The sequence below is a fragment of the Cydia fagiglandana genome, chromosome 11 (genome assembly GCF_963556715.1).
Source record: "Cydia fagiglandana chromosome 11, ilCydFagi1.1, whole genome shotgun sequence".
Lineage (NCBI taxonomy): Eukaryota > Metazoa > Arthropoda > Insecta > Lepidoptera > Tortricidae > Cydia > Cydia fagiglandana.
In genome coordinates this window covers 16284510-16310472 of record NC_085942.1, presented here as the reverse complement: position 1 = coordinate 16310472, position 25963 = coordinate 16284510, and the positions used below count along the sequence as shown (strand labels likewise).

At 34.8% G+C, this 25963-nt stretch overlaps 1 long non-coding RNA gene across 1 annotated transcript; it reads left to right on the top strand.

Moving 5' to 3' along the window:
* Nucleotides 1–1513: 1513 nt before the first annotated feature.
* LOC134668578 (uncharacterized) lies at nt 1514–23601 on the top strand. Its single transcript, XR_010098806.1, has 2 exons — nt 1514–1907; nt 23365–23601. It is a non-coding gene; the product is annotated as an uncharacterized LOC134668578 (long non-coding RNA).
* Nucleotides 23602–25963: the final 2362 nt, after the last annotated feature.

Here is a 25963-nt window from a genome sequence, read left to right as displayed (position 1 = left end):
TGAATCAATAGTTATAACCTCCTAGTTCCTGTTACAATATCGAATAAAACCTTATTTTATGAGTTCAAGTGTAACACCCGAAACGGTGGAATGACCCTATTATATAGAAATGACTAACTTACCACTTCAGATAATTTAACAGTAATATCATCAATATGATATTAAACAAAGCACCATTCGCTCCGGACGCCGCCGGCTACATTTACATTTCATTTTTTCATGCAAAAGGCACCAAGGAAGATCCGCGGGTAAATTTAATGGCGAAAACGATGTCCATATTTTGTTATTTTGGTATAATTATAAGAATTATCACTAGGTATTAGGTATTAGAGAACTAAAATTAGCTACAACGACGTACGAACGAACAAAATAAATAAAAATATGTCACAATCATAATTTGTCAGTCCGAAGTCGTTTACAAATAATGTTAATAAAAAGTATTGCAAATTCAAATCGTTATAATTTACATCTACATGTTTATTTTACCTATGCAAATTATACTTACTTTTTATTTAATAAACTTGAAACTTATTGAAATGATCATATATTGTGTACGCTACAGTATTATATTTCAATAATATTTTAGTCACTAAAGGATTACTGTTTATAAGCAAGCTTCGTAAATGCCTGTCTGGTATACAGAGTGCGTACCGCGATCCATGTTCGTCATGTTGCCTCCCTGTCACACTTACGTAGGAATTTACAAGTGCAACAGAGAAGCAACTTTTCTTCATTTGAGACATTTTGAGTTTTGTATGTCGGCGAGCAGGCGAGCACCTAGCGCCTCGTGCCATCCAGGGACTCTTTTGCAAGTTGTGAGGAGCGTTGAGTTTTTGAGGTTCGCGAGTGAATTTGAAAGGATAAGAGTTTTTTTGAAATTTGAAGTGTGTGAATGATTTGTGTGGCAAGAGGTGTTTGTGATGCGCGCGAGTAAATGAGTAAAATGAATAGAGGAGTGAAGTAAGACATTTTTGAGTTGAGTGGTACAAATGAGGTGCCTCGCGAGTGAGCGACTCAACACTACTATACAAGGTGGTGCTTAACCACGTTGAAATTTTGTATGTTGTTTGAAACCCAACAAAAAGAGTAATTATGATTCAGAATTTTATTTAAAATATCTGGTTTCACACTATTTGCACATGTGATGTATAGTGAGTTTTGAAGAGAGTTTTGAAGTAGAAAAACATTTTCTTACAAAATAATATCTTTTAAATCACACTTTCAAATAATGTGAAAACTACTACTTACATAAAAATAAAAAAAATAGTAACTTATTTATTTTTTTGATTTCATACAATTTGAAAAATTTCAATGTGTTTGAGCACCCCCTTGTAGTTAAGATTGCAAGATGCTTGGCGTATTTTGTCAACATAATAAGTGTAACAAAATGAGGGGGTGCCGCTTCTTCTAGCTAGAGTTTGAATTTTTCCCATACAAACGTGAACCACCCTTACAAGATTTGAAGAGTGCCCTCGATTCCTCATAAATCTCACCATCAGGACTGGGTTTTGACAAAGACGGAACCAATCTGTATGTATATACTTACAAGTTACAACTCAACTAAAAAAATAATTTTCAAAATCGATCCCAAAATGACGGAGATATCAAACATTAAAAAACCGAATTAATACCTCCTTTTTAGGGTTCCGTAGCCAAATGGCAAAAAACGGAACCCTTATAGATTTGTCATGTCTGTCTGTCTGTCCGTCCGTATGTCACAGCCACTTTTTTCCGAAACTATAAGAACTGTTGAAACTTGGTAAGTAGATGTATTCTGTGAACCGCATTAAGATTTCAACACAAAAATAGAAAAAAAAACAATAAATTTTGGGGGTCCCCCATACTTAGAACTGAAACTTAAAATGTCTTTTTCATTAAACCCATACGTGTGGGGTATCTATGGATAGGTCTTCAAAAATGATACAATACAATACAATACTTTTTTTTGCACGCCTCACATACACTTAGTTTACAATAAATGGACAATAACATAAAAAAACCGGGCAAGTGCGAGTCGGACTTGCGCACGAAGGATTCCGTACCATAACGCATAAAAAAACAAAAAAAAAGCAAAAAAATAACGGTCACCCATCCAAGTACTGACCCCTCCCGACGTTGCTTAACTTTGGTCAAAAATCACGTTTGTTGTATGGGAGCCCCATTTAAATCTTTATTTTATTCTGTTTTTACTATTTGTTGTTATAGCGGCAACAGAAATACATCATCTGTGAAAATTTCAACTCTCTAGCTATCTCGGTTCGTGAGATACAGCCTGGTGACAGACGGACGGACGGACGGACGGACAGCGAAGTCTTAGTAATAGGGTCCCGTTTTACCCTTTGGGTACGGAACCCTAAAAAGACAATAGAGGTAACAACAGGCGGTCTTATCGCTTATGATATTGAGGTTTCTAATATCATTTATTTCTAAACTGAATAGTTTGCGCGAGAGACACTTCCAAAGTGGTAAAATGTGTGCACCCTCCCCTCCCCCTTTAACTTCTAAAATAAATTTAACTTCGCACTGAATGATGACATCGTATGGGGCTTAAAGCCCCCGTAACGCAGTGAACGTGTTAAAGTCACATTAAAATTCCATTTTTCGAAATAGAGATTTCAACATTTAACTTCGCAAAAGTAGATAATTGAAATATTCTAAAAGCAATAAAAATAAATTAGGTTAGATTCGAGCTACAATGACATTAGTTTGGGTTCAAGGCAAGGTTGCAGGGCCTCAACAAGGGAAAAAAGGGGGAGGGACTGTTGGCCTGGCTCAGTGAGCCAGAACTGACCCACTTATCCCTACTACTGCCGTAAGCAGGTAATGAATTCCCAATGTATTACGTTTAGGTTTAATAAATTATAAATATATTTTATTAATAACATAATAATATACAAATATGTATAAGCATAAAGTAATAAATAAGCCTACAGCTATTAATAATGTCCGTAATCTGTATAATCCCAAAATACGGATCCCTCGTATGTGGATGCTGCTTACATAATCTCGTCTGTCAAGGTGTTTCGGCAGGAAAGGCCTTGGCAGACTTATAAATTCCTGAAATGAGGGTTCATACCTACCGACTAGAATTGGTTTCATGGTGGTATCAGATGGGTTACTGTACGGTAACCGATGGTCATCTTGCTTATAATCTCGTCTGCCAAGGTGTTTCGGCAGGAAAAACCTTGGCAGACTTATATATTTCTAAAATGGGGGTTCATACCTACCAACTGGAATTGGTTTCATGGTGGTATCAGATGGGTTAGTGTAGGGTAACCGATGCCGACCTTGCTTACATAATCTCGTCTGCCATGGTGTTACGGCAGGAAAAGCCTTGGCAGACTTATATATTCCTGAAATGAGGGTTCATACCTACCGACTGGAATTGGTTTCATGGCGGTATCAGATGGGTTAGTGTACGGTAACCGATGGTCATCTTGTTTATAATCTCGTCTGCCAAGGTGTTTCGGCAGGAAAAACCTTGGCAGACTTATATATTCCTAAAATGGGGGTTCGTACCTACCGACTGGAATTGGTTTCATGGTGGTATCAGATGGGTTAGTGTAGGGTAACCGATGCCGACCTTGCTTACATAATCTCGTCTGCCAAGGTGTTTCGGCAGGAAAAGCCTTGGCAGACTTATATATTCCTGACATGAGGGTTCATACCTACCGACTGGAATTGGTTTCATGGTGGTATCAGATGGGTTAAATTAGGGGTCCCGCTGGCCACCTTTGAGAGCGTCTGCCAAGCACTTCCGGCAAAAAAACTACTGGCAGACTTCGCTTTTATGTGTCTACATGTAAATTTCTAACTGCTGCCATAACTATTATTTCGGTATCAGATGGGTTAAATCAGCCCCCTTTTTTCGCACCGGAAGTGGCCTTCTTTTTCGTACTTTCGGCAAGTTCCGCCGTGGCAGACTATCGAATTCGGACTTAGCATCACTTTTATGGGAAACCATTGTGCATTTCATCGTGGTATCAAGTCGGTTAGAAAATTTGCGGCCGGCTCTTCTACTATAATAAAAATCAAAGTTGACGGATGGCTTACACCCGCAGAAATTTAATTTATAGCACCCATAAAAAACATAAAATTATATTTTATCTACAGGATATAAAAGTGTCACATATCACGGTATTTATTTAAGATTGGATGCTATAAGTTACAATATTCTTTTTTATAAAATACAGTGATTCACTTTGCTGCCCAATGTAAGTAATGTACCTATACCTATTTGGTAGGTTATAATTATTTTACTCGTGTAAAATTCAAATAAAATTATAGTCTAGTGGCATTATTTGAGCTAAAACTTCTCTGTGCTAATACATAAATGTAAATTGTGTTGATATAAATGTGTATGCTTAAAGCTTAGAGCATTTAATAACCGGAGTCGCCTTACCTAAGACCTTACCCCTCTGCCGAAAACCTTGCACAATTGTGCAAACTCTTGTATGGACTGACATGGCTATTTGTACGTACGTTACGTAGAAATCATGGATATTAGCAATACATTTGACGTGTCGTCCTCTCCCCGCAAAAATCGGCAGACTGTTTTGTTCAGAAAATGACAGCCATAACGTCTCCAGTTACTAAATACTCTAAGGCTTAAAGGTCTGTTGATGATACTCTAACATTACTGTGACCTAAATTATAAGTCATAACTATACTCTCATAGTTGGAGTAATAACACCAGCCAATACTATTTACATCGAAATACTTGATCTAATTTAGATGAGACGAGTCACCAGCGTCATCAGCGTAAATTTTAGTTTAATGTCAAACGCGTGGGCCCATGTCACACCGTACGCTTTAATTTTATAATCCTATGAATAATCAATACATCTTTGGCCATATTCTCGAAGGCATTGCCGTTTAAGATGGAACGACCTCTTAAATTATCACTGTATCAGTAAAAAGTTGTATTTAGTTTCATTCTTGCATAATAATTCGTTGTGTATCTGATTCTATTTAAATTATCGTTGTATTCATGGGATCATTCATGCATAAATTGTGTTGCATATATTATTAAACTTTGTAGCGCGTGATTCATGAACGACTCAAACTTTTCCACAATGATTGTCATTTGTTTTACCTATCGCTTTTCAATTACCTGTCTACAATAGAGAAAAGGCCTTTGACACTATTAATACGATGATATCGAAAACAAATGTTTTGAAAATATTAAAGGACTGAGATTCCAACTGTAAATTTGCAAGGAAATCAAGTCAAGAATATAACAGCATTTGATAGACCAGTCCATGTTGGTGTGACAACGGTCATAAAATTTACTGTAACAAGCTTTGACAGATTTTACGACGCTCTAATCTCCTCTTTAGGTGATTCTTTTAGGTCACAGCTAGGTGGTCTGGCTGAATCGATAATAGTAACGGAACTGTCGTAAATGTACGGACATAAGTGTAATAGGGTCGCGAGACGATCGCAATAAAGTGTGTGTTCAAGTGTGAAATGTGTATTGAGAATTGGAATAAATGTGTGCTCGTAAAAGGGCGTTTGTCATTACCTACATTACTTTCGAAATCAAACCGTAGAAATTCAAGATATAGAATAGCATGAATATGAATAAAAGGGCAAGGTGCCTATTCTACAAAAACGGATTTTGGATTGTTAATTCGACAACGACAGGGGCTACTTTTATTCACCGTATTCAAAAATCAATTTAATATACAGTACACTTTGATAACAATTGCGTAGATCGCAATTGAATTCAAAATTAATTTCATGATTTTTAAGCCCAGCTTTTAAGCACATTGTCTAAATAATAGTTATCATAGAAATTTTAATACCAGCAATAAAAAAATACTAGGATCATGATTACAGAAAACCATAGTCATTTTATTCGTTGAACCACAAAAATCGTTTTTCACTCCCATTTAAACTTCAACAGCATCATTAATAAGTATTTAAACCACATCTGTCCTTCAGTGACACATCTACAATAAACAAAATCTCGCGCAAGCTTGAATGATGACAGTTTCGCGAATCAAAAACCAACTCTCTGCACTAATATTAAGATTCATATTACAAAAAAGAATCATCTGCTTGATGACGTTAATTGTGTCAATGAAAACTGTACCTTTATTGCCTGTATTAAGGTTCAAAATACAAATTAGAAATAAGGTACTATGTGTGTGGTAGATAGGCTAGGACAGAAGTTAGATTTTGATAAATGATACATTTTGACATTGGGAGCTATGGGAACTGTGCTGATTAGATTAGTAAATTGTGCTTCGTATCCGCTGACTTTTTTGTATTTTATAAGTTTTTGGGAAGCTTTGTTGTTTTTTACCCAAATACACGGTGTAACATGAGGAATCCGTATAACTTTAACCACGCATGTCTGAGGTCAAAAGAAGGAAAAAATTTAATATAAATTTTGGTCAATTTCGCCAAAAAAAAAATTTTTTTTTGTTTTTTTTATTATTTTTTGAATGTCACTTAAAATTGATTTATACATTTTTTTTCGTAAAACCTACTTTTTGCAAAGTGTTACTTGTCACTTTTTGACATCTATCAACGTGGGACGTAGTCTAAATATCCTTAATTTAGACTACGTCCCATAGCAGCAACATCACCCTCAAAAAGGCCTTTTACACTACGTAACAATAAAAACTTAATTTTTTTTTTAATAATATTAAGGCTGAAACTAGGCGAATTTCAAAATATTTATAGGACATTTTTTTCTCTAAATATGATCAGGAATACGCTGTTAAAATTATTCGGTTTCCTCATGTTACGCCGTGTATGTAGCTTTAAAATTAAACTCTCAGAAGTACTTGTAATTCTATGTAGGCACCATATCAACAATTTTTATAACAAAAATAATTAGAGGATACGAAGTCCACAATCTGTTACTAATTTGTAAATAATGGTCACATACATTAAAAATCATAAATATTAACGCAGTTACTTAATTATAAAACCATTGGTACTTACCTGTTTGTAACGAAATAACGATCCTTTAACAACATATTTCAATTGAACGTCTCACGCAACTGCATAAAGATGAAGTGTGAAACCGACAATTTAATAGTTTCACAACTGTTTTACGTTTACGTGTTTACAGCGGAGCTTTTAAGGTTACATTCGTATGGCGACTGCAGTAGCATTAAAGTGACAGTCCATTTCCAACGACAGCAGCATTACCATTAATGTGTTGCCAGTGTGGATGAGGAGGATTTCACACTGGTATCGAGAAAGAAGAAGGCGCGCGCGGCGCCTCGTAAGACTCAGTGTGGTACCGCCGAACCGGCTAATTCTGGCTTGCGGATTGCTACACCGAGTAAGGCGCTGTACGTATCGCGCCTGCATTATACCGCCACGGCTGCTGAAGTGGTGGAATATGTACACCAGAAGACCGGCTACACGCTGAGGGTGTTCCAGCTTCGATCGCGCCACTACGTGCACTTCAACTCTTTTGTGGTGCGCGTGCCGCGACCGCTGCAGGAGACCATCGAGTGCGCCGACTTCTGGCCGAAAGGTGTCGTGTTTCGGAGGTTCCGGGGCAAACTGCCGAATCCGACACAAGAGCAGCCGATGCAACGGAGCCACGCCGTTTTATCGTCTAAATAGTGTTTAGTTTTAAGTTTATAAAATACATATGTATGTTAGTCTGTAAGGTATTTGTAATATGGGCCTTGTTGCCTGAATAAAATTTCTGAATTTCTAAATAAATAAATAAATAAATTACCATTCATTTTACTATGAATATTGACAATAACACCGACGCGTTCGTACTAGTAGTGCAGCTGTGGTCAGAAATGGAATGTTACCCTTATTGTTGCAACGCTACTGCTGCAGCGTTGACGCGAGAAATGGCACTCTAAATTTCTATGATAACTTACGTTAGTGGTCAATGCCGCAATAGATAACTAAGTAGAATATTCAATCCATTACTAATTTTATCAACGAGATAGACTATTAAGTATTGATCGCTTCAACGCCGCATATGTATAACGCCGGAACAGTAAAATGTTGCCGTAGCAATCCGAATGTCATATTAAAGCAGCCGGAAGGTAAAATTTCAGTTCCGACAGCAGGCAGTGCCTATACCTATCACCGAACTCTACACAGCACCAATATGACGAGCATAAACGGTTTCATTTGAACTGTGTAAATGTCGCCTTCCGATCGCGCCAATTTTGGCAACGTGAATAAAATTACTCGTAACTATGTAAGACCATTAAGGTTCAATTTAGAAGGCGGCGATACGTGCAGTCACTGTCGGCTGTCACTAATGGCATGATACCTATACTCATAGCGCTAAATTAGCATCTAGCTGCGAGCTTTACTGGCCGTTATAAAATAGTTGTATGTCTACATACACTACGGAACAATAAATATAATGACTTGTGCATAGTTTTTTATAGTCTTCCGAAATGGGTTCCTCGCATACGATTTAATTAAATTAATTCTGCATTATAATACCTATTTACAGAGATTGTATTTACGTAGGTAAAAGAAAAAAACCCGGCAAGTGCGAGTCGGACTCGCGCACGAAGGGTTCCGTACCATAATGCAAAAAAAAGACAAAAAAAAGCAAAAAAAAAACGGTCACCCATCCAGGTACTGACCACTCCCGACGTTGCTTAACTTTGTTTAAAAAATCACGTTTGTTGTATGGGAGCTCCATTTAAATCTTTATTTTATTCTGTTTTTAGTATTTGTTGTTATAGCGGCAACAGAAATACATCATCTGTGAAAATTTCAACTGTCTAGCTATCACGTTTCGTGAGATACAGCCTGGTGACAGACGGACGGACAGCGAAGTCTTAGTAATAGGGTCCCGTTTTACCCTTTGGGTACGGAACCCTAATTAACTAATGTATGGTATGCATACAGAGAGTTATAATAACTCTCTAATTGTCTTTCAAATTTGAGTACCTAGCAGTGATACGAGAGATACGACATTTTTTCAAAGTAGTGACGATTTAGTATTAACTCATACTAAAAAAAATCTGACCCGCATTTTATATCAAAGTAATTTCGCATAGTTATAACGTAGCAACTCACTATTAATGGACAGGTAAAATAAAATAGAAACTAGGCTATTACGACTCGTTAAAACAATGTTGTTGTAATAAAACGGATATAAAAACCACAATAAAACTTGGTATACAACCATCAACTAGAATATGCAAAACATTTTAATACCAACAGAGAAACGACGTTATCGTAAAGAATATAAAATCTTCATTTGTTTGTAATAAAAATAAGGTATTTGTTGAGCAGAACAAAGCCATATTACATCAAAATCAATTTCCTATCAGTAAAAGTAACACGACGCGACGAGTGGCGGGACGACTTTGACGCCTTCCTTAACAACTGGCCGGAGGAAGCGCTAAATCGGGAGTCATGGAGAACCAGGGGAGAGGCCTTTGCCCAGCAGTGGGACACACAAATAGGCTAAGTAAAAAAAAAAAGGAACACAAGTTTTTTAAAGTATGACTACTAAAGCTATAATAACCCGGTTTTCAAATTTTGGTTTAGTCAAAGAGTGATAAAAACTATCAAGATAGTTATTAGTTTTTATTAGGGACATGAGTATTTATGTATAAAATTAAGTTTCAAGCAAAACAACTTGAGTATCGGCTAATTAGATAAGTGTACGTTTTGTAGGCATCATATTTTAGAGAAGCAGCATGCAAACTATTAAAATGTGTAAATATTTTGCTAGTCTCATCATAGCGGTTACTTTAAATATTCTTAACACTGCAATTAAAATCATTGATTGAGCTATTTATAGCTCCACCATATTATCAATTCAATCATAATTCATAACTTTCATCTCACACTCACTATTTAACATTTTAATCGCGACCAATATCTCACGAAACCAAATTAAAACGCGTAAAGTCAGAAATTAATTAAGGAAAGTAAAATTTAATTTCGGTCCTACGCTATTTTATATTCAAATTGGTTCACAAATGTTTGCTTTCATCATTAGAATTGTGCAGGGTAATTATATCCATAAATAAAATAGAGGATTCTTAAATTTCTTATTTCTTATAACCCACGCGGTTGCGTGATGCAATAACGCACAGAAACCTCACTTTGCGTTTCGTTATTTGAATTTTTATCGTATTTTATGTAGAATTTAATTCAGTTGGAACGACTTTTTTTTATACTGATGGGTTTGTTATAGTAAAATTTCTTGTTTGAATTTGGAGCATGTGATACGGCAGCGATTTTGGTGATATTCCATTAGAATATTTATATGAAGTATATTTGTCAAGAGACTGATGCCCAACTGACTAAGGGTCTCCCCAAATATATCGACGCGCATTCGGCAAAAGCCGATAGGAAAAAGCTTTATGTCCACGCAATAAGAGCGAAGAAGCCGACGACGCGTCGGCCGGCGCCGGCCGATGCAAGCCGAGCCGAACGACGACTTTTTCGCTCTTATTGCGCGGACATAAAGCTTTTTCCTATCGGCTTTTGCCGAATGCGCGTCGATATATTTGGGGAGACCCTAATACTACGATGAAGATACTTAAATTGTTAGCTTTAGTTCTATTAAGTATGTAAATTTACTATAGGCACCTAAGTAAATCAAAGTATTAAATCATAATAGACTAAATACCCAAATAAAGTATGAGTCTCCAGTGTTGATTTTGTTTTAACATAAACGTTTACTTGATTTTCAATTTTCTTTAATTTCTACTTATTCATTATTTTACGATATAAATTATCATCCTCAATCTATTTTACTGCCAATACAAATTTGATTATCTTTGGCCTTGAAATCCTTAAACTTTACTTAACTGACGATTACACTAGTTCGCCTAGGGCAAATGCTAGCCAGAATAAGAGCCCTAGTTACCACGTTCTATTCAGCTCGATAAGTTCACCGATTTATCGCGACCTTGCGCCTGCCTCTAACGAACGAGTCCGTGATATAATGACACATTTACACACAAAACGTATAAAACGCCGTAACACCCAGTGGCATTTACGACATTTCGAATTGAGAGATACAACGTTGCCATTCTCGTGCGGTAGGGCGTAACTACCGATGTTTACTGTTAAGATAACTTCCTTTTGGGATCGTAGATGAAAGTGGTGCTCCGAGATTACGCTATTTACATACGAAGATAGGAAAGAGTTACTGTTGCGTAAATGTGCTGTTATGTGTTTACGTCACTCGCTGTGGGGTTAATTTAAGGGTTAACTAAAGAATTTTGTCGTTTTTATTGACTTCTTTAATTATAAATGGATGGTGTTTAGCAAAAATGAGTCATCCCACATCCATTTTGCAATAAAATGTCAAGTTTAAGCGTCAATTTTTTGAGTTGACATCTTATTGAAAAATTCATGTGGGTTGACACATTATTGCTTAACAGCATCCAAATAATTTAGAGTTACGAATTTACGAAGAAAACGAAATCAAAAATAAATTTATTTTAAGTAGTCAAAACTTCCTAGAGTTTGATAAATTACTTAAATGTTTACAAAAAAATCTAACCAAGCAGACTAACTTTGACTAGGATCTGTTTATATAACATATTTAATATCAACATTAAAATTTATGTCTCAATTTATTGCAACATTAAAATAATAAAATAAATAAAGGTTTACTTTTATACTCATATTATAAAAACCCTAGCCTAAGAGAAATGATGAATAAAGAAAATAAATAAACATTCAATGATATTATGGTCCTCTTCGGCATATGCACATGTACTTACTAAAAACTCTAGAAGAATGAAACACTTCCTTCGATTTATTAAAAAATTAAAGCGTGGATCCTAGTCAAACACAACAGATCCTAGTTAACGTCATTAAACAGATGCTCAGTAAAAAGCGTTAAGTGGAACAAAATGCGTCACCTTCCAGAAAAAAAAACACACATGAATATCGTTTTGATCTCAAACCAGAATCATTAGTCAACTTTTTTACTAGTCCAAATTCCCAAGCTTGCATTTCAGATGAAAAAATAAGGGCTGCGCCAATTTCAATCCTAACGACAGGTAATAGGGAATGGCACTGTAAAAACATTTATAGGGTAACAGAAAATGTAGCTTTGTAAACTTTTTGGTCACAACCTCACATTGTAACAATTGTCCCTGCACTATCTTTTGATAATAGCCCAGGAGTTAACATCATTAATCAAAGAACACATGCGGATCACTCTTTAGACTGCATAAAACGAAACTGCATTTTGATTGTAAACTTTAATACCTTCGCTAACGACATTATCTTCCTTACAAACAAATGTATACTCTACATCTTTGACAACAAGGTTGAGATTGTAATGTTCCACGAAAAGATCATTTGTTATCATACTTGATCCCATATTTACTTGTGGATTTTCACCTTCTTATGTGGGAATATTCAATTTGTTTACGTCGTCTGTTTTTGTTCAATTGACGTTTAAATTCTGAGCATGACTAATGATGTCAATTTTTGACGCAAGCTTAGGCAAAGTTCGAAGTTTTTTAACTTCTTTAATGTAATCCATCCGGTATTCATTAATTTCCTTTTAAAAGCATATTGCTTTTATAAGATCACTTTGAAATTTGATTTTAGAAAGTCGAACCAAAAACTGGTCTGCCACTATTTTGTATTTAGATAAGGGTTTAATTAATGCGAATCCATAGGCACGAATCGTTACAAATCCATATTAATTACAAATTTTATCTTTTAAATATTCATTAATCGAAGACAGGAATTATAATGGAATCTAACTAATTAATTCGATAAACAACTGTTAAATGTAAAAAGTCGGCTTAGAAGCGAGAATAAATTAGATAAAGGAAAAATAAAATCACGCACATATCTTCAGATAAAAAGTTGAAAGCGACATTGATGGTTGCTTATGAGCTCTGGAATCAATTGCTCTTCGATTTCTTCTATATAAAACCAATGAATTGTAGCAGATTTGGATCAGTCACGTTCCAGGCTGACGTATAACTCAATCGTTGCCTTACAGGGTCCCGTATTGGCAGATTGGTTCAACTAATTTATGATTATTTATGATTATTGCTTCATAGCTCTCGAGAGAGCGGATGTTCTGTGCAGTGCCGATTGTTTTGTGAACCAGATGATAAATACAGTGAAGTTTTTTCGATTGTACTTTATAGTAAAAATAAATTGTAGTATTTGTGGTTGTCGATCCTTTAAGAATTTGTTACAGCTGGTTATATAATAGATGTGTATAAATTATGCACTTCATTGAACCGGCTACAAAAGTGTAATACATTGCAATAAAAATAATTCACTTCGCATGCTTTTTTATTCGAATGGCGTATTGGTATACCTAAATACACAGGTAACAAAAAATAGTAAAAACTCGTAGACATAGACTAGGAATCCCCTAGACCGAGTTTAGAGCAATTATTTCATGCAACCGATGATGCCAAACATGCGGGGGTGCGCGGGACTAGGTGAGCGAAGTCCCGTGCCGTGATTGGTCCGTTCAAAACCACGGACGTCACACAAAGACACTTTCTACTCGAACATGGAGTAAAATGACCGTATGCGTGGCAGAGGGGGAAGCGCGATTATGCTAAGCCCGGAGGATGTTTTGTCTGTGTAGGTAGGTAGGTACTTAAATAAAATTATAGGTATATACGTAGGTATGTAATGATGTATTTGATATCATCCTGCTCTTATCGGAACGACAATTTCACTATTAGATTAGAAACGAAGATGAAGAATATTGAACAGATGTTGTCCAATTCTCTTTCGTCTTTAATATCATCAGTTAAACTAATCTTGTGCAATCCCAGTCTTACTAACATTCATCCTAGTCTTTACATCATTCTAAAGAGTTTCCTTAATGACATAATCTAGTTCTATAGGGACCTCCATTCGTCTTTTGATATTATTTATAGCAATCATAAATTTAATAACTAGTAATAAAATAGCAAACTATAAATATTACAACATAAAATGGAGTGATGGATTTCTATTTACAGTTAAGTATTAAGAAAAGATTAAAGCCTGGATTAGAAAATGTTAATTACCTAAGAAAATCACAGATTTGCACACATGTTTTGATACTAATAATAACAGTGTAAAATCACTTAATACACGTCTCCGTAAATTCAAAAGGTTATTATTATCGTATAGCTTTATTCAAAATGTCAAAATTACAATAATATCAATAATTCAACAGGTTCATATCTGCGTAAAAACAGGTACCTGTTATCAAATCATAAATGGATAATTGCAGAGTTTGCGACACTTTATAAATATACCATAATTCCTAATTTATAATTTCTACACTTCCCAAACTTTTTTTAATTTAGGTGTGTTCTGTCATAAGATTTTACGTTTACGATTTTCGATTCTCATACTGTCAGAGACGGAATAATAATATCAATAATTACATATTTGATTTAATTGATAATAATTTGTATTAAATATTCAACATCAAATCTATCCAACGCTCGCTCATTTTAAACTTCAATTCCCTTTTCAACTTTTCTTACTTGGCCAATATGACAAATTATCAAATTCCTGTATCATATCATTGCATTGTTGCTATTTTCAAAATAGTAAAAAACTCCATTGAAACTTTACAAAGGCCACTTAACGACAAAAAGGGAGCACTTACTGCACGATAGAATTAATCACGCATCGCATTGTGAGTGTTTTGTTGGTAAACTTACATTGTGTGACATCGCCATTGTATTCATTGTTACGGTAAAATCGACGTCACCTTTTATTTGGTCCGAAATAAATTTGGTTTTAGCAATTACTTCGGTTACGTCTTGATGTGAGCTAGCATGTTTATGAGTACTATAGCCGTAGCCATATGTTTGATATGTTATCTGGAAGAACTACGCCCTTCGTATTTTTAAGATTTTGATCCTTTTCGCTAGTTGCAAAAATACATCTGCCATACGCCAAGTCGAGCAAAACAAAGCGGCACAGCCGTACAATCCTTTTTCCGATTAACTTGTCTAGTTGAAACACGGCAGACCAAAAGCTATTAAAAAAACTAAGGTGCCATAAAATGCAACACCATCTAGCGTGACTTGCTTAAAACAAACTCTAAATTATGTGGACATCAAGCCTGATATATCAGAGGTTTTGAACTGATTACTGTTATTGGGCAAATCGCCTTAAATCATTAAGGTGCCATCATCGCCGTTCACTATTATAATAACATTACTGATCGCATTTGTAGGTTTCTTCTTATTTGGTCTTGGTTGTTGACTTTCGGTTTTATTGAGCATAGACGATTTTATTGACGGCTAGTTTAGCCTGTATATTTTTTGTCAGTCTCCTAATTGACTACGGAATACTATACGAATGTCGCCGCCATAAAGGGTGTTAAAATAGTTTTACTTCATGATATCTTCTTCTTCTGGTGCCATGCCTAGAGATGGGTAGTGAGTAAATACTCACGGGTAAATACCGAGTAAATACTCAGTATTTACTCAATTTACCCGTATTTACTCGTTTATACCCAAATTGGTGGGTATAAACTATTTAGAGTGCTGAAAGGGGCATATCAATTTGAAATATAGGTATATTTTGTAAGCCGCTACTGGATTACGTACTCAAAATTGGAAGAAATGTATTTTTAAGAGGGGCACTCCATACATGTAACTAATTGTCACAAAAAAAAATCTCAGAAACCACCAACATTTTGCACATCATTAAATGGGTCTTTAAAAATAACTGGAATGTTTCTAAGAACATTTTTGGATAAATTGAATATTTTTGGAAAAAAACCCTTTCGAAAGGCCAAAATAATGATTCCCTCTCTATAACTTTAGAACCAAAGTTCAGAAAAAATATGAAAACATATCGGGAGATTAGCCGTATAATAGAGTACAAAAAGCAATATTTTGAACATCATCGGTTGAGCCATTTTTGAGTTTTCTTTAAAAAACCCTTAATAAAAGGTCGTAAGTGCCGCGTAAACACGCACTTTTGCGCGACATGCACTTATCTAGAACATCGGTAGAATTTAAGTACTCATATTTTTAAAGTAAATACCTTCTTATTTAAAACATAATTGTTAACAAAATTTGCCTCTCACTAATAATTACCTTTTTTTCCTAAATTAAGCGTCCTCTATGCTTTTTATTTTATAGATATTGTTAATACACGTTAGCACTCTTCAATAAAAGACAATTTTGTTCTTTAATCTCACTTTTTGAATATTTTATAAGCAATCGTTTTTACCCACCTAAATGAGTAAATACGGGTATTTATCGGGTGCTTTGAGTAAATACCGAGTAAATACTCAGTATTTACTCACCCCTACCCATCTCTAGCCATGCCTAGTCTAATGGGCGTCGGCGGTCAGCATGGCATTCAGCTCTCTGGTCTTTGCCAATCTCTTGAGGGTGGCTGCTTCTTTTGTATGCGTCCAGTCTTTAATGTTATCTATCCATTTATTTCTAGGTCTACCTCTCCCTCTCTTTCCCTCGATGATTATTGCAATAAGTCGTATTTTTCATTTCTATAGATGTGACCCAGATAGGCTGTTTTTCTTTTCTTGATGATATTAAGTATTTCTGGTTTCTTCCTCATTCTACGTAGTACTTCTTCATTCGTAATGTGATTGGTCCATGAGATTTTTAACATTCTGCTTAAATGAACTCAATATTCTGAACAATAAAGTTTAAATACATAGGTAGGTACTAACATTTGTTTCTTAGTTAGGAATCATTTGTTAGATTTGTTACACATATTGACTATCGTGTTATGTTTAATTCAATTCAATAAAGATAGTTATAGTTATAAGCGGAACAAACTAACGAAAGAGCTACTCGTCCGCTAATACCGGGTTAGGCGGGTTATAACATTTCTATCGTGGGAAGCGACCCGCAATTGGAGCATTGCCGTAAAGAACTATTATATTTGAACTTATGACTTGACGCCTCTAATATCCGGTTACTTTTCCTATAGTAATAGATATCCATTTGATATTTTGAGTGCTTATGTCGTTAATTAAGTAATCAAAGTATCAAACACATCATCATCATCAGAACTAGTGCATCTTTACAAATAATCTTAATAATTTAAGCAGCATTTAGCGACACAAATATGTATGATGTATGATCAAATCAAACACAATTGTCTTCGCATTCAATCAGGTTTAACTAGGGTCAATCGCCGGTCGGTTGATAATAAAAAAAATACAATGTAGAAATTTTAGTTGGTTTTGGGTTTGCCTCTGGGTTTTTAGACTAAGATGTAACACTGTTTTCCAAACTTTGTTATAAATACCTAGTAATTTACTATATATCCTAGTACCACAGCAGTCGGCTGCTAAGGTAAATACCGGTAGATAGAAATTATGAAGCAAAAGTTTCTGATTTCATGACTTTTTATGTACCTATAGCAAAGTAAAACCACAAGCAAAACGCACACAAAAAATCTCTCTCATTTTTGAAACCGTTACAAATAGTATGTCAAACGCTGATCAAATCATGTCAAAAATATGACAATACATGATATTATCGCGCAAAAACATGAGCCAAAATGACATGTGTTTGGACACGGATCATGGTATTGAATTGATTGAGCAGATCTATGATATATCTACAAGTACTGTTAATCCAAATCATCTGCTAGGAGTGGTATTACAGTCATGTATGAAATAAGTCACGCGTATTTTATTACTTAGACTTTAAAAGTCACACTTTGATCGCTGTTTATAAAAAGGTTTTTTAGGACAGTTCAGTTTGCACGTTTCATAGTTAGTTGTGTACAAAAGTTGTACCGGTGGCCATTTTACGACATTTCTGAAATACATTCACTCCCCTGCAAAAAAAAATCGTATTTGTTTTAACGGCTTTTGTTATTCTAACAAAGATGAATAGGTAGCTTATCAGTATTACTAATAGCCGCCATCAATTGAAAGTTACACATGTAATTTTTAATTAAAAAAAATTGAAGTATATTTTTGATTGATGCGATTTAGTTTTTACGAATGTGGCATTACTTAATACTACATTCATAAAACTTAATATTTAAATGATAAACCTCTATCCTGTTATCTTCTCTACCCTTTGTCAAAAGCAAAATAATATTATCAAAAAACAAAAAAAATGTTCCCATAAACAAAACTATCACATTAGCATACAATCATAAATCTAAACCATTGTCTCCAAAAACATTGACCATTAAAATATAAACCAGTTCAAAAAAACTTCAAATTGACTTCTGGTATGTTCATCTTTGTCAACTTAAGTGGCGTAATATTTGAATAATAGACCTTTCTTTGACAAAAAAAAGGATTACGCAATTTGCGACCTTATAATTAAAGCCGTAAAGTGCATTAATGACAGTGGTATCATTTAGCTATATGACATTAATGTCGGTGATAGCATTTAGGGTTCCCGGCTCTTGAACTTTTACTAAATTGCGATTTTTATTGCTCACATATTTTAGATAAATGACCAATATTTTTCTTAGACAAGGTCTATTATGATTACAAACTACTTATATAATTACTTTTTGTTTTTTAGTGGTTATGTTTATTTTTCACTGGTTAGTTGAGTAAAACAAAATTATTAACTAATTTACCGCTGTCTTATTACCTCTAGCTTTTTATTATTAAAGCACAATATCTAATTTATTATAGTAAACAACTACTTACGAGTATTTATGCATATTTATATAACTTTTATTTTTTAACGACACAAATTAATCATTAATTCTAGACAAGAACCCACTGAAAAACAAAAGAAATATCTCAACTAAGTATAATTTAAAAAAAAATATCATATTTTTATTAAATAAATCCGAGAACCCTGTAAATGCCAGCTACTCTCGATATTTTTTGTACCATAAGTGCGCTCCCAAATAAATGTTATAACATGAACTGATACCATTGTTTAATACCGGTTATCGGGTTCAAGGGTTCAATTGTAGGCTTCCGTATGAATAATTTGGACAGTAAATTATATTGTGTCATTGTACACAATCACCAACTTAACTGTTCCATCTCAGATAATTTTACCACCTTGAAATAGAGTCTATATTAGTCTGATTAGTATCAAAGATAAATTGGCACGTCAGATAGGGTAGTGCGTATTTAGATCAGATGCTCCCGTTCAAGATTGTGGTACCGGTACCGGTTTAAGAGTTGCGGATTGCATGAAATCGGTATTGTGCTTTTATATCAGATAATGGACGCGTGGTATATAGTTAAGAAAATCTGATATGTTTGTTTGATTAAGTATAGAGGCTTACTGTATTTTATTGAAATATAATCTTAAAAATAGAGATTTATATTTTGATAGCGTTATTTTTTAAATATGCTTCCGAAGTAGTTAGTATCTTTAATGTATGAATTAAGCAATAAAGTTACTTCTATAATATTATGCGGTTTCCCTAAACTATGATTACAATAAAAAAAGTTTTGAATAAATTTTACGGTTTAGACTCACTTGTTTTGAGTCACTCGCGACAATGTTAATATCTTAGTATGTCTCACAGCAGTTTTCATTCGAAAAAAAAGCTATTTGCGACCTGCCTATCGGTCGTATGATCAGTGTGACATAAATAAAAACACGTCTTGTTGTATGAAATTTTTCTCAAAAATTGAGCTGTTGTGATTGCTCAGTAGTGTAAGTGTATAAGACCTTCTAGTTATTAGCTATATATACCTACATCTACCTTTGACATTTGCGGCAGTAATGCAGTCGGGAACTGCAATATTGCTGTAGTATTACTAGTGTAGCGTGAACCCGAACGGTCAGCCGATAGTCGCCGGCGCACTTTATAATATTTTTTTGGAAAAAAAATTATTTTTGGTTCAAGCTTTTATCTCTGACTGTAAGTACTTTTCTTATGACAGACATCTAATACTCATCGAGACAATTCTAAAAACCCCTAACACAATTAGGTTGCGTTGTTTCATCACAGAGTTCCTATGGCCACCTCCTGTCTCCATCATCAGACCAGCTCGATGGTACCATAATATTGCATTGTCGTCTGATTTACACATGCATGCAAAATTTCAGCTCAATCGGAAACCGGGAAGTGGATCAAATTTAACTTGCAAGATTCGATTACAGACAACGGTCAGGTAACTAAATAAAAGCTTGTAAAAAGGCCAATAAATAGTAATAAAATTAACATGGAATGACAATTTACAAGTGTCACCTAACGGATGGCAGGCATTGGGCCAGGGGGGGGACACTCGGAACATAGTTAACGTCAGTAAAGATGGCGGATGATGGCGTCAATTTAGAAAGAAAGAAAAATTGCGTAAAGCAGACTTCCGATTATGCAAACTACGTCATTAGATGTGTCACTATAAAATTGATAAAATTTTAAGGCATGAATACAACATTGAGAAGGTTACATACCTAGTTTGTCAAGACCTTTCTTTATTTATAATGTTGGTTACTTAGCAACTGTTGTTTACTTGTCAGACCAAAATAAATGTCGTAAACAAATTATATAAGATAATTATTCTCTATTAATTTTAAAGTGTAACCGAGTAAAAATGGAGCAAGCATTAAATACGAAAATAGGGAAATTAGCCTCCCAATATTACAACACCTGGAGGTTTAAAAATTTTGATAGTGCTCAAGAAAATGCCGGGAGGTTTAGATATTCTCGAACGAAAAATGAAAAATTCCATCGTTAGCGCTCACTGCAAATAGCGATGAAAAGGACCTGTGTATAAGTTCGAAACTATAATAGTGCAATTTTAATTTTGGTCACGACAAACATGTTCTATGACATTCTGCAAAAAATCGTGCGTCTTGATTCCGCTAAAGACACGTCGTGGGAGGAACTGGAGCGCATATTATGGAGGTACCTGCTTAGACAATGGATATAGAGTCAGAAGCTGCAAGCAAATCAATAGGTACTATCTGTATATACCAAATTGAAGGCAATAAAATACTTTACTATTACTTACTATTATGTTTCTGTTATATTCATTCCACTCTTTAAAACCTTTTCTACATAATATTAGGTCTACTTGGGCGGTTTACAAGTACATTTTTTGTTTGACTTCTTGTAAACAATTATAGTTATTTGTTACAAGAAACCAATCAAAAAATGGACTTTTAAACCGACCAAGTAGACCTAATATTATGTGGGACGAAAGTACACGTATGGATGCATATGTAGTTGTACACGCACACACACATACTTAGTTTCCGGGGAGAATCAGAGATGGCGCTTTCAAATGAGTTTCCATAAAATGCTTCAAGAGGGCTCTCTTTACCTATTATACTTACTTTACTCTTTGCATTGGGCTATGGAGCCGAAAGAAAAGGAATATGTACCTAAAGTGTCATTCTATGGAACGTGCTAACTATGTAAACAAACCGCCATATTGAAATCATCATTCATTGACAATTTCAATATGGCGGTTTGTTTACATATTTAGCAAATTCTACGGCTCGATTCGGAAAATGAATTAGATTTCTACTAGACTTCAACAAGTTACAATATGGATAATTTAAAGATATTTGTAGGATAGATATGTCAAATTTGACGTTTCCGCGATTCTGGAGGTCCTCTTGAACGATTTCGACAATTATGACTTAGATATCCAAGTCACATCTAGTCGATATCTAATGTAGATCTAGTTGATTTCTAAATCGTCTCTAGATCTTGTGATTATCTCAGAATCCGAATAGGCCTGCTATAGAATGACACTTTATGTGGTATATGTGGACCTCTAACGCGTTAACGGACCCGGGTATGTCCCTAAACTACGTCCAGGACCTGGGTATGTCCTTAAACCACGTCCAAGACCACCGGTGGACGGGCAGCAGCGTCCCTCAAATTCGGTGTACTCGACTGCGATCGCCAACCCGCCTGCCAAGCGTGGCGATTATGGCATTCACCCCCCAAAAAAGAGGGAGGCCTATGTTCAGCAGTGGACGTCTTATGGCTGAGATGATGATGATGATAACGCGTTAATACTTTGCTAAAGCATAGTTCGATTAAGTTCGAAAGGTTTGATTCTATTTTTTTATAATTGTCAAAAATTAGATCTCGATACGATATCGATCGGATCTGTCAGTGTCTAAAGTGACGTTTTTGTTTAAAGAAAGGTCACTTTGGGCACTGACAGGTCTGATCCATATCGCGTCGATATCAAATTTTTGAGGTTTATTAAAATTAGAATCAGGCCGTTAGTCATAGAATAAATACCTATCAACTAAAACACATTCGTAACAAGTTCTTTTTGAATTTGCATAGCTTTTCGAGAATTACTTTGCCATATCTGTCACACGCCTTTATAATACAGATTTGCAAAAAATGCCAATATTATGTACCAAATTATTAGATAACACTGTAAGTAGTGATATCAGGTGAAAAAGAAGTTATGAAGATGAACTTACTTTTTTTTTCTAGCCTACTTGGTGTCCCACTGCAGGGCAAAGGCCTCCCCTCGTTTTTTCCACTTGAACTTACTATCGGATAAAAAAACGATAAGAATCGCATTAGGCATTGTGAGGCTTTATCTAGTGGCAACTTTTATGATTCAAGTCTTAGGAACGGGTTTGGTATATGTTTTATTATTTAGGCTAATTTTGTCTATTTAATGCAAACAGTTCATTGTAGTTTATTCAGATGCAAATGCTTAGAATACAAATTGGAATATTTGCTCTAGACTAGAATATCGATTTTGACTTACAATATCTGTAAATTAGGTATGGGTTTGAAATTTACCTACTTTTTATTTGTATGCTGTATAAAAGCCAAAATTTATTACGTAAAAAAAAGATAAATAGTCCCAAATACGTATACCGCAAATTATTGAAATGTAACCTTTTCATTCGTAATCTTAGTGAATTATCTATATTTTATTCATAAATTTAGTATGTTAAATACGATCAAAAACTACCAGCCAATCAGCGACAAAGGATGACTCATATCTACACTTTGAACTTCGAACACCATTCGACAGGTATTCAAATTTAAATAAAGAATAAGAACGCTCTAATCGGATCTGCACTAATTTCGTGTCAACTTTTAAATATTTAATTTAAAACGATGACGGTGCTTACGGCAAGTTGTGTCGAGAATCTATGGCCGTTTTTAGGGTTCCGTAGCCAAATGGCAAAAAACGGAACCCTTATAGATTCGTCATGTCTGTCTGTCTGTCTGTCTGTCTGTCTGTCCGTCCGTATGTCACAGCCACTTTTTTCCGAAACTATAAGCACTATACTGTTGAAACTTGGTAAGTAAAAATGTATTCTGTGAACCGCATTAAGATTTTCATACAAAAATAGAAAAAAAAACAATAAATTTTTAGGGTTCCCCATACATAGAACTGAAACTCAAAAATGTTTTTTTCATCAAACCCATACGTGTGGGGTATCCCCATGGATACCCCACACGTATGGGTTTGATGAAAAAAACCTCAATATAATTTTTGAAGACCTATCCATATAGGTCTTCAAAAATTATATTGAGGTTTCTAATATCATTTTCTTCTAAACTGAATAGTTTGCGCGAGAGACACTTCCAAAGTGGTAAAATGTGTGCCCCCCCCCCCTGTAACTTCTAAAATAAGAGAATGATAAAACTAAAAAAAATATATGATGTACATTACCTTGCAAACTTCCACCGAAAATTGGTTTGAACAAGATTTGGTAAGTAGTTTTTTTTTAATACGTCATAAACCGTAAACCGCAATTTTATTATATTACTTGCTGTTACGGAACCCTTCATGGGCGAGTCCGACTCGCACTTGGCCGCTTTTTTTATTTTGCTTTTGCTTTGGCAGGACATTATTTATGCTAACGACTTTTATGAATTTTATGATCAAATAGCACCGTCGTACATTATTGTTTGTGGCCAGTATATGTAACTGTTAACTTAAAAGCATAATTGTTTTCCTTCGTATTTTCTCGGAAACTTTCGTATTTATCTTGCTACTTCAGTCAACGTCAGTACTTTTTGTACCGAGACTGATTGAAATAACAAGACACGTTCGTACGTTTCCGTGAAAATACGACTACATCTTGTACTTAAATATGCTTATTACAGATTGTCAATCTCTGCTTCTGAACGATTAGGTGTAAGCACGTTACCTATCGATTCGAACATATTACATTACATTTTTTTAGACGTCGTGAAATAGTCAAAGTAACTAAACTTTCTCTGCAGTTAACTAATCTGACCATTAATACATAATAGCATGAAATCTCAAGCTGTCATCAAGCTCTAGTTATTTTTATCGAGCCATTCTAGCTATCTCCAAAATCTCGAGTCTTCATTGAAATAGACCGGGTCTGTAATCTTGTAAATGACTTCATTGGTCGCTTCAAGATCTCAACGGATAATGTGGAAATGGCTGTGAGTTTCTAATGCTGGCTCTACACTAGGTATTTAGCTACTGGATTACTTTTATGGTAGGGGGCAAAAAAGTAGCCTTTAGTAGGCTTTTGAATTTTATTTTCACAATATTTACTCCATTTGTAAACTCAGTTATATTTAGGTATTTGGAAAGTGTTGTTTTAATGAACATATTCATGATTAAATGAATCCAGCCAAGGGTCTATGACAGTCAGGAAATTAGGATATTAAACACTTTAAGTGAGATATTAGACTGGTGTAATAACATATGGGGCATTATCTATGAAAAGGGACCTTATTGTCGATGGCGCTTACGCCGCACAGCGTCGCGCGGCATTGTATTTATATCGGAGTATCGTTAAGAATGGCTTAAGCGCCATCGACAATAAGGTCCCTTTTCATAGATAACGTCACATATAATGAACAAAATACGTTATCGTTTTCAGATTTTTATTAGATTACACAAAAAAAAGTTACTTTGTGATAACACGCGCCGAGCACATAGACTTGTACAAAACGACGGTCTATCCACAGCATTACAATAATCTAGACCAAAATAAAACAGAGTTACTGTATAAAATTGCATTTAATGTTTATAAAGGCATAAATCTTGATGTTTATATCACATAGCTGGAGTTTTTATGACCTTTTAAGTCCTTATCTTGTACTAGTCACTATACATATTATAGTATAAATACATGTAGTTTAAATTAAAAATAGTGACCTGTAAATCCTATGATATAGATTTATGTTGTTTTCATTAAATAAATAAATAAAAACTACTATATATACATAATTGTACAAGATTAAGGTTAAAGTGCAGGGGGGCAATGTCGACTGCGTGAAATTTCAACTAATCGAAATAAATTCCATGTTATACGAGTATATTATCTAGAGTGCCATGTATATCCAGATAGCGAAAAACATCTTTTTTAGATGAAATTTCCCGCTGGCCTCCTGCACCTTACGTGATTAACTTTTTCTTTGCAAAATTTCAGCTAAATCTGTTTAGCCGGCTGGAATTTACCTATAAACATTCATGTTAATAATGCCATTTCTAGAATGCTTAGAAATAATTGCGTTAATAATTTCCATTCCTACCTGTCATGCTTAAACGTCTATAATTATAAACATCGTTATTAAAATATAAACTATATTCATAAAATAATAATAGGTATACAATTAAGTACTTAATTATCGTTAACAATTATTACGAAATATAACCGTTAAACGCCTTTAAACACTTGATTTAATAACTTGGGCAAAACACTAAAAACAAATGACTGCCGCCCGGCAACACTCGACTCTAACTATAAACAGTAATTAGAAAATACCTTAACTTTTATCCGTCGCGCGGTAAACTGGGCCCGAAACAATTAACCGTTAATTAGTTAGCTACCGGGTGCACCGGACCTCTGGCTCCGAGGGCCTGGGAACGTTAATCTGAGTTTAGAATTGTACCGATGGTGACATACAGAATGGTATTCTTAGCTTTTTCTAACTCGTGACATAGCAGATCTTTTGACAACGTAGAAGCCGTCACATTAGGTTTTTAAATAGGTACAATATGGGATCTGAGGATCCCTAATAACATATACTCACGAAAATTAAGGCATGTCCCTTATAGGCGGTATAAATGCCATCCAATTCTATAAAAAAAAAAGTTTAATAGTAGCTAATTGCTTTGTGACGA